This window comes from Spea bombifrons, chromosome 11 (assembly GCF_027358695.1).
Source record: "Spea bombifrons isolate aSpeBom1 chromosome 11, aSpeBom1.2.pri, whole genome shotgun sequence".
NCBI lineage: Eukaryota > Metazoa > Chordata > Amphibia > Anura > Pelobatidae > Spea > Spea bombifrons.
The window spans coordinates 9,959,327-9,969,843 of NC_071097.1; the positions used below are offsets into that span (position 1 = coordinate 9,959,327).

At 38.5% G+C, this 10,517-nt stretch overlaps 1 protein-coding gene across 1 annotated transcript in view; it reads right to left on the minus strand.

The window, feature by feature from the left end:
• PITX3 (paired like homeodomain 3) overlaps nucleotides 1-10,060 on the minus strand; it is a 77,789-nt gene extending 67,729 nt beyond the window's left edge. Inside the window, exon 1 of the mRNA XM_053450934.1 lies at nucleotides 9,852-10,060. The gene's annotated coding sequence lies outside the window, so the exon portion shown is untranslated. The remainder of the gene's footprint in view (nucleotides 1-9,851) is intronic.
• Nucleotides 10,061-10,517: the final 457 nt, after the last annotated feature.

The window sequence follows — 10,517 nt, forward strand, 5'->3', positions numbered from 1 at the left end:
TCTGTATCAGCATTTTTGGGAAGATACAGCTCTAATTTTAGCTTTTTTTATTTTTGGACTTTTTTTTTACATTTTGTTGGAACTGGATGGTTCCCCTTATGGTGACATCACTGCATACATATTTTTAAATGTTATCATTTATCATTTAAACATTTTCATAAATAGTTAGCTATTTTTATTTTTTCCCTTTTCTTCTATTTTTTTAATATTTTTAATCACAATGGGATTAGAAAGCTGGGCTCTATTTACCTGCATGGTTGAATGCAGTACCTGTATTTAACCTACAAGGGGAGCCAGAGTTCTCAGGAGAGTCTGGAGAGAACCTCTTGAAACCGTATTTATTGTTTTGAAGGATGCCACAGTCAGTCTGGTCTAGGGTCGGTGTCTGTTGAAACCTAGGAAGAGATGGTTGACATGGTGCATGGTCGGATGTTGAGGGCCCAACATCGAGGCAACATCGTTTAAGCGAAGAATGCAATCGTACATCGCTTTCTAAGCTTGTTTAATGCCATGACGCACCAGGCATTAAGGTGTTAAAAGAAAAAAATATTACCACAACAGAGAACATAATATTAAGCCTGTGGGGGCAAAGGTTTACAAGTAACATCAGGAAATATTACTTTAAAGAAAGGGTAGTGGATGCATGGCATAGCCTTCCAGCAGAAGTGGTGGATGATACAGTAATAGCATTTAAGTAAGCATGGGATAGGCATAAGGCTAAACTAGATATATAATAAGGTCAGGGACTCAAAGTACTCAGGTTAGGCAGACTGGATGGGCCGAATGGTTCTTATCCATCATCAATTTATATGTTTCTATGTTTCTTGTTTGCAAATTATAGTTTTAAGTACAGCAGAGTGGTAGTGAGAATTAGTTACCATAGGGGCGCCACCAGGGGCGGGCTGGGCCGGGGGGCAGGGGGGCAATTGCCCCCCGGGCCGCCTGAAATCTAATCTAAACGGCCGCTGGGTGCTGATGCCGGTGGCCGGCGCTACTATAATACTTTTTTTTACTTACTATTAAATATTAAATTTAAAAAAAGGTATTAAAGAAGCACCGGCCAGCAGCATCAGCACCCAGCGGCCATGTGCGACGGCCGCCTAGTGATGGGAGCAATGCCAGCTTGAGGGTTGAAAGCTCCGCCCCCTCGCACAGAGCTTTCACTCCTCACTCTGCTCCCGTCACTATGCGGCCAATCTAATCAAAACGGCCGATGCGTGCTGCTGATGCCGCCGGCCGTGCTCCCCATCTCCACTAATTTAGTGTATGTACAGTTTTAGTTTTGCTTCATACATTTTCAGAAATATGGTCTGTTAAAACAGATTATCCTTATATAAATACAGGAGAACATTAAAATTAAAGTCTTCAGTGTTGCACCAAATACTGTAGCATATTACTATATGTTTCACATACACTACAGTATATGGACAAAAAATGTTGGGACACCTGCCTGGCTCACAATCTCCGTTCCAGTTCATCCCAGAGGTGTTCGATAGGGTTGAGGTCAGGGCTCTGTGAAGGCAAGTCACGTTCTTCCACAACAAAACTCATCCAACCACATCATTATGGACCTTGCTTTGGGCACTAGGGGCACTGCGTCATAATATGACGATATGTTCTGGCAAGACAGAGAAGTCAAGACTAGGTTGGAGCCTAACTGTTATAACAACACTCTAGATGCATATAGAAAACCTTACCATTTGGAGGAAGGCTGGGTATGATGTGAGGAAGGCTCAGGGGCGTAATTAGAAACCTCAGGGCCCCGGTGCCAGAATCTGTTAAGGGCCCCCCCAACCACCCCCAACCCATCTATCCCTTTCTAACAATCTCCCCTCTCCCTCTCTACCCCCCTTCTCAGCAACCGCTCGGAACCCCTTGGGCCCCCGACTGGCAGAACTCCAGGGCCCGGTCGCAGTCGCGACCCCTGCGACCCCGGTAGTTCCGCCACTGGGAAGGCTTAATATACATCTATATTATTAAACATGCAGATTTTATTTCACTTTTGCCTTGTTTAGTCTTGTTTTCATGCCCAGAAATTACTTCATGTATTTCTAGATACATCTCATAATACATCTTAAGAGATGTATGCCCTTCACAGATTGGTGCTACATAAATGTTATCTGGATTTCATTGTGAGATGTATGTATGAAAAATGTGCAATCTAACATAGTAAACAGACATGATAAACATTCTAATGAAACAGACATTAAAATAAAATATGCACCCTGTAATCAAAGGACTGGATGGAAATTTCACTTAAGATTTGTTTGCAAATAAAAAGTTTGCCCTATGGCTTCTGGGCATAGATTTATGTAAATAAATCAATGGAATAGTCATGTACAAAAAATCACTGCAATGATATTGTGTGGTTATGTCACAAAAGATACTAGCACAGTAAATTGATTCTTAATAATATTTACTGAATTGTTTGCATTGTTTATGTGACAGTTTTTGTAACACAGTTGCAATTAAGTATTCTGCTCAAAATGTTAGATTAAGATCAGAAACTAGCTGTATAATCATGCTGTGGCTGGTAAAGGGGCAATCTCCCCCTTTGGCTGCTCTGGTTTTAGCACTGATTTGGGCTACAATTATTTTCTTTGGCATTGGTTGCAATTCCACACATTCGACCAGATTCGGTGTTGCAGGATAAGGGCCCACTAAACATATTGTGTCCTATACATTGTTTGGGGCACTACATTGCTATATTGGGATGTTATAATAGGCCAATTGCCCTCCTGGACGAATCTTGCCAGTCGACGTTGACAGTGCTCCAGTTGCAAAAAATGTAGTAAGGATGAAAACATAGTAGTGATCTGTAGGTTTGGTGCACACTGCACAATGTTGCTTAACAAAACAGAAGTAGCAAACATACTGGCATAACACACTGGCCACCCCTGCGACGCCTTGTTTGTGTCCTTGTAAAGATTCAAAGTAGTTTCAAAACCGATTCAGGACAGAAGGGCACTTTCTAAACTATTTTTTACTGGCACAGGGAGACAGAAGTGTATCACATGGACAGATAGCTATGGGGGCGGGAATTAATGAATGTATGATTGTTAATGTGAATGTTTAATTGTGTGTGAGCGTGGATGTCTAATTGTGTGTGTACGAGCATGGATGTCTAATTGTGTGTGTGTGTGTGTACAATGATGTTGTCAAGGAAGGCTCCATGCCCTGGGCTCCTGGAGGGGTGGCCTGAGCGCAAATACTGAGCCATGTGTAAAGGGGGGCCTGATGGAAAACTATGTGTGGTTTGTTGTGTCTATTTTATGTAAATTACTCCCTTGTACTGTTTAAATGCTGTCTGATACTTGGGGTGGGCTTCTGTAATACCTCACTGTGCTTTTTTAGGACGGTACATGCACTGAATATGCTAAGCTACAGCTAGCTACAGCTAGCTACAGCTAGCTACAGCTAGCCACAGCGCTAGCAGAGTTCCGGTGCGGCAACATCTTCCTTCTCTCTACAATGCTAGTTCTGTCTGGTTCTGAAGGGGTTAACCATTGATGTCCCAGCAGGAGGAAGCGTAGTTTGGCGGGAGTATCCAGTCAGGGTATAGGGCATCCCCTCACAGATGTCTAAGTGTGTGTGTGTGTGTGTGTGTGTGCGCGCGCGCGCGCTGTCGCAAAGAATGAACCTAAACACATCACAACTAGACATCATCTTTCTCCAATAATTATATCCCCTACTCATTTCTCACTTGTGTATTTGCATTTTCTCTGGCACTGAGCAAATGTTTTTTCATTATAAGCAGGACAATCAAATTGTAGAATATAAGTATATGCATAGTAACACATTGAGAATAAATAATATCTACAGAGAAGAACATTATACATAAAAACAAGGCAAATAACCTATTTGTGCCCAGGGGCGTACCTAGAGTATTTGGCACCCAGGGCGGATCCTGTATGTGGCACACCCCGCACACACAAAAAAAGAGAAATCTGGAAAAGTTAATTAACTCACAAATAAATTAAATAAGTTTAAATACATAACATTTACTATACACTGACCTAAACATTGATGGTAGTGCAGCATAATCCCTATTAAGTCATAAATTTACATCAGCCTGCCTGTGCCATTTCTGCCCCTAAACACCAACTTAATTACCAACTTAATTCATTCACCCACTCACACGTTCACTCTCTCGGACCCCCTTACTTATCATGCTGATTTCCCTTGTCCGGGGACCGGCCGTGCAGACGTCTATACGGCCCGACGGTCGCCTAACGCGGGCCCGCAGCTTACTGCTGAGTTCCCTTATACAGTGTGCGGGAGCCACAGCAGTAAGCTGCAGGCCCGCGTTAGGCGGCTGTCCGGGCACCCCCCTAATGAGTGACATTCGGCCAAGACCCCCATAAGGTACGCTGCTGTTTGTGCCTATGGAAATATACACCTACACACAGTTAAACTACGTCCTTTGCAATAATACTGGTAGCCATGTAATACATTTCTATTAAAATGATTTTTTCAGTTTTACCAGTTTTGACCGGTCGTCTATCTGTTTGTAAAGTATTAATCTACATTCCCATGTGCAAATATCCAATTAATATGCGCGGACCAGTAAAAATTCTGTTATTACGCAAAGCCCGGTCAATATGTAAGTTACTGATTAATTATTCTGCGTGTTCGTGTACATCACAATTAAAGAATAATAATAGGAAAATTAATTAAAGTGAATGAAAATGTGTAAGCATCCCGAACATCAAAAGTACCATTACATATAATATATGTAAATAGTGCATACATAGATTTGTGCATTTCTGGATAGAGTGATATGTTAGTCCAATTGCCTGTTCGTCACAGTACCTGTCTATGTACCTACAGTTTACCTTGAAACGGAGGGTTTCTTTTTTGTTGATTTTATATACATTCGCTTGCTTCTTTTTACAAATCCAAACCTCTACTATGTGTTTCTGCAATAAGATCTCGTTGTTGCTAGGAATTTATTCTCCATTAGAACACTTGCTCCAATTATTGTGATTAAATTAATTCGTTTTGTTATTGGCCGGCAAATGATGTATTGTTCAGATAGATGTTGATAGACACGAATTCAGAAAAGACTGTGTATATTTTACAACCAGTGAGCATTTTTTTGTAAACGTTCCCTTTGCAGACATTAGTTTTTTTTTCAATATTTTACTAGCTTTATAATTACATTCTCTAATAGGAAAGGCAAATAATTTCGTGTTTAAAAATACCCAGTTATTTTATGTATAAAATCACTGGATCATTTTGAACACTAAATTATTAAATATTTAAATCATGCCTAATAAATAATGACCAGGAAAAATTAATACTCACTTAATTTTAAAATAAAAAATATATATAAACTATTCAAACTAAATGTGGGGAAAATGGTACTGCATTTATTTCTTAAAAACTAAAACACTAAAATGCGCCTGGCTGACAGTGAAATTAATGTGTTAGACTCGTGAACAAATCCAAGTCACCATATCATGTGTTATTACTATCATCTTACATTAAGGGAATACTTTTATTATATTGGGCTTTTCCTTAATAATAAGACCCGTTAATAATAAGCGGCGTCAATATTATCAATAATCATGCCCATTGATTCGTATATGTTGTACAATTGAATGAAATGATGCAATTTCTTTATGTACAATGCTAATAAGCACCAGTCGTTTACCATAAGACAACACCGACTTCTTCACACACAACATTCGATTGTAAGCCCTGTGGGACGTTAGATACGATAGTGTAGTGACTGCTGCGTTAATCTAAGTATCTCAGAGTTCCCATCTGCCCACCAGGGCCCCTGATTGCTGTGTGTGTTCCCAGCACCTGCAGCTGTCAGTTTTCCTGACTAGGAAGGATGACCAGGGCTGAACTCAGATCAGATCACGATTTTTGTTCTGCACAAAACGATCTATTGTGCTCGGGTAATATTTAATATCCTATGGGAATGGAAGGTATAGAACTCTGAAAGTGCAACAGACAAGCCAGCTGCTTTGGTCTTCAATTTACACCATCATGCTGAACCAGCCAAAGAGTAGTTTGGTATGATGGTAGTACACAATTCATTGCCTAAATACAGGCAAAATTGTACGAAGTCTGCTCTCAGTTTTTGACGGTATCTAATCAAGAAGTGCGCATCAATTACTTTGTAACTAAGTTACTTATTTTAATATCAGATCTGAATATTAACCAACAGTAAATTCATTTTTACACTTGTGGTTTTAACCAAGCTGTGGTCAGCCAACATACATTCTTCAGGTAGTTTCACGATCTTTCTTGGCAAAAGCAATTTTCCGTGCTGCTGATGAGGGCTCTGGCAGTCCAGCAGTCGATGAACTCCTTGAGCCATAGTTTAGTGACGCGAGTTATTGCAGTATAAGCAGATTTGCCCGTCTGTCTGTTTTCCCATCTATCCGTCTATGTAACAGTAGTACACTCAATAGTTGCTAAAACTCAAGAATTGGGTCCTCCTCCCACACCTAAAAGGTCATATTGTTGATGGAAATTAACTTCTTTAATCACTAGGTCAAAAAGAACAAAAAAAATCGTGGAATCAACTACAGCTCTTATATTACAAGAAGACCCTAGTTTAAATTCAACGCACATGACATTTTAAATGAATTTAGCCTTAGTTATACAGGCTAATCTTTAGCCATAGCTAATCTTTAGATATAAACTACTCTTTTCGCTTCTCCAAAGACCATATAGGAAAATTCCTCAACTCAACCTAAGTAAATGTTTTAATTTGTCGCTTATCCGTCATCTGGATCCAAGCAAACCTCAGAATCTCCACCACTGGATTTGCGATTTTGATGGGGCAAATTTTTGATCCATAATATGCACTTCTATTCATCACATCTACTTGACCTGATCCAAGAGGACTGTAGTCTTTAATGACTATGACCCATAATATATGATGAGATAATTAATCGCGTTCAGATGCACTAATGTGACATAATTTCACGAGATGGAAACTTAGGCTCCGATGTGATGTTACTTTCATCATGCCATATAGCATCATTAATAATACATTAATTCAGGATGTGCCACAAACAAATAACAACTATTTTATAGATAACAAACTGTTAAATCTGAAAAAGCCACAGTGGCACCCAGATTATCAAAACATAAATTAACATAAGATAATACATTTCACAGAAACAATGGAACGCCTGTGTAGTAAATACATCGGGTTGGATTGCCTGTGTATATTAAATATATATATATATATATATATATATATATATATATATATATATATATATATTACCAGTAACTAGAAGCCGTATCATAGACTGAAGCTAAAAAAAGGGCACCGACCAAATTGGGCTTTCGGCTGATTAAGGCATTATTTGATTATTATATATATTTGATTTTTCTATATAAATATTTGATAGGATTTGAGTTTAATGCATGTTGTTTTAAGAAACAATGATATAACCATCATAAATAGAATCTGCCCACAGAAAGTACACCAGCATTGTCACGGTCTACAATTTCTCGCAAGTGTTTTCAAGTACAATCCCACCATCAATCTGACAATCGGCAATATAATGTTCTGAAACAAAATAGGGGGAAATTAACTATTTACCTTCTGGGACGAATGGCTATACCCTTTCTGACCTCAAAAGCTTAAGCGCGTATTTTGGGAGCTTTATGCGAGATGGCAGCACATGGATAGTTGGAGATATTCATCATGCGGCTAACAGACAACAGGGACTGTAAACCATGGGTGGTAATATGTGTCACTTGTACAGCGTTCAACCCGTGTTCAGCTGCCTCAGGTCTAGTGTTGAGCAAAGAAGACCCTGGATCTGGTTCGTTTTAAATCCTGATAAATTATAAAACATATTTTAGCTGTCGTTTCTTTTTTTACGAGGAAATCGTGAGTGTGACAGGTGTGACCAATTGGAAAACAAAACCAAGACTTTTCACGTACAATCCCATGAGATTTGAAACAACTGCAAGAAAGGGAGGGAAATACACCCGCAGCTAATTCAGTCTCTTACGGAATATGCATTTTCATGTAAAAACCGTATCTGCTCATCCTTTTATTACACGTGTTTTTATATATATATACATATATATATATATATATATATATATATTTTCCCATTGCGTTTAAATTTGCATAGCTATTTATAGGTATATATATTCCCCTATGTATCTATTAGATTTCTGTTTAAATATATGCATATTTTATGGTGCCCTGTATCTAGGGAATATTATTTTATGACTTCAGTCCTTATTCATTGGGGGTAGAGTTGTATGTGTTCTCTACCCCCAGTCTCAGAGGTCCATTCTCCCATGGCATGTAAGGCTTTAACAGCTGCTTTGCCATGAGATCTTTCAATACTGCAGCTGTTATACCAAGTATTCTAAACAAATCTGTGATCTGTATCACTATAAAATGCACTGAATGTATCACACAATTACTTACAGTGAAACCTGGAGAAAAGTATAGTTAAAATGATACCATTTATTGGCTGAGAGTTTAATTGCGAGCTTTCGAGACCAAGTTGTTAGATCCCTTCCTCAGGCTTTAATGAAGCTAAAACAGAATTTTCTAAATACAAAAGCACAATTCACACGTTAAGAAAAACTTTAAATAAACAAAGAGGTATGGGGAATTTGCTCAGCAATAATTTAACTATACTTTTCTCCTGTCGTTTCAACGGCTAAAACGGTACAAACCCTCTAATCATTACAGTGAAACATAAACCGTAGTTTTTTTTCAATATATTGCCCAGACACCTCATGTGAGTTTGTGTATGTTACAATGTGTGTAATAACAAGCGCTACATACATTTTGGCACCATGTAAGATAATATCATTATTAGCCATAAATGTTTTATCAGATTTGTATGTTAATGATCACAGTGTCGCAATGTATTTATCTATATCGAACATCAATATATATGTATCTATCCATTTGACAGACTTTTTTAACTAAACGATAAGCCCTGATGGCACTGATCTTATTGTATAATTAAAATAAAACGTTTAACGTTTAACGTTTAACGTTTAACGTTAAAATAAAACGTTTAACGTTTAATATAGAATGCCATTCTGAGGTAATACTAATTAAACAGTTCTACAGATCAGCAAATCAGTCTACTTTTTATGTATTCCTGTTCTTTTTAAGAATTATTTTTGGCTTTTTAATAAGAAGCAGAACAAGTTTTTCGTATAAATAGTTCACTGGGTAGTCGCAGGATTGTTCCCATATATTGTAAACAATAGCTAGGTCTTTATATAAATATCATTTCTCCAGCAGCTGTCTACAGCAGCAGAACAGGGCTTTCTTAACCGTTTTCCAAGTGGCTAGTTTAAAATTCTCTTTGCACCCAGATTCCTATCTTCTTGTCTTCGCTAAAACATTTATGGGGATTAATGCTTAATATTTATCGACAACTCAATTGTAATTATTCTCCTGGATTTAAAAGAGCAAACAGGATCAGTGCTTTCAGTTATAAAGTCTGATGTGAGAAATCCTAGAGATCTCTTCATTGGATGAGTGATCAGAAACCTAAAAACTAATTTTGGACAGGGTAGCTTTTGGAGGAATCCGATGTTCTATCATTTTATTTAAAGTGCTCAAAGATATCGGAGAAGGACCGTTATCTCTCATTTTAAACCCCATAATATCTTTTTTAATAATCTTAGTATTCCCGTGACAAATACTGGTATTTTTTCTAGAAAATATTTCACAATTATCAGGAACCGTGCCCACAACACCTGGATATTATCTTCATGAATTATATATGTGATTATATTTTATGTGACCGGTTTATATACTAAGGACTATGGAACATATTTTCCTTCCCTCCCGTTAATAAGGGTAGAATATTACACAGATCACTCACGGCAGTTTTGGAGGCTGTTTTGAGTAATCCTTGCTGCAGATCGTCCTTTGAGTCGATATCACAAGCTGCCTTTGCAGTTAATAGTTAAGTCCTCCCTGTTTCCTGGATACCTTGGTGCTTGTGAAGCTTTATTGATATACAGAGAAGAGGAGAGATTCCAGGCTACTGGCTCCCATTCACTTCTGCTATTCACTTTATTGAAAGCAGCGGGCGCCCCCAGCCACAGCCAATGATCTCTGAACAGTGAGGCGGCCCTTTTCCAGATGCTCCCCCCAGAGTAAGTACCCTTGTCCAGCTGTGAACCGTGAAGTCCTGCCCACTCGGGAGGAGACCAACAGAAAGCCCGTCCCAATTAAAGGGCTGTCCAAGGTGGCACACCTCCAATGACTGATATTGCATTCACATAGGTTTTCAATGAGCTGCTTCAGATTTTAAAAACATGAGTCACAGACCACGGAAGCCACGATTTTTTTTAACCCCTTCGAGACAAAGGCTGATTTTACTTTTTGTACCCTTTGTGACAATGGCCTTTTTAACATTTCTGCGCTGCTTGTGTTTAGCTGTAATTTTCTTCTTTCCCGTTTACTGAACCCACACACATTAGATATTGTTTTTTTCAGGACAAGAAGGGCTTTCTTTAGATGACATTGTTTTGATTGTATCATA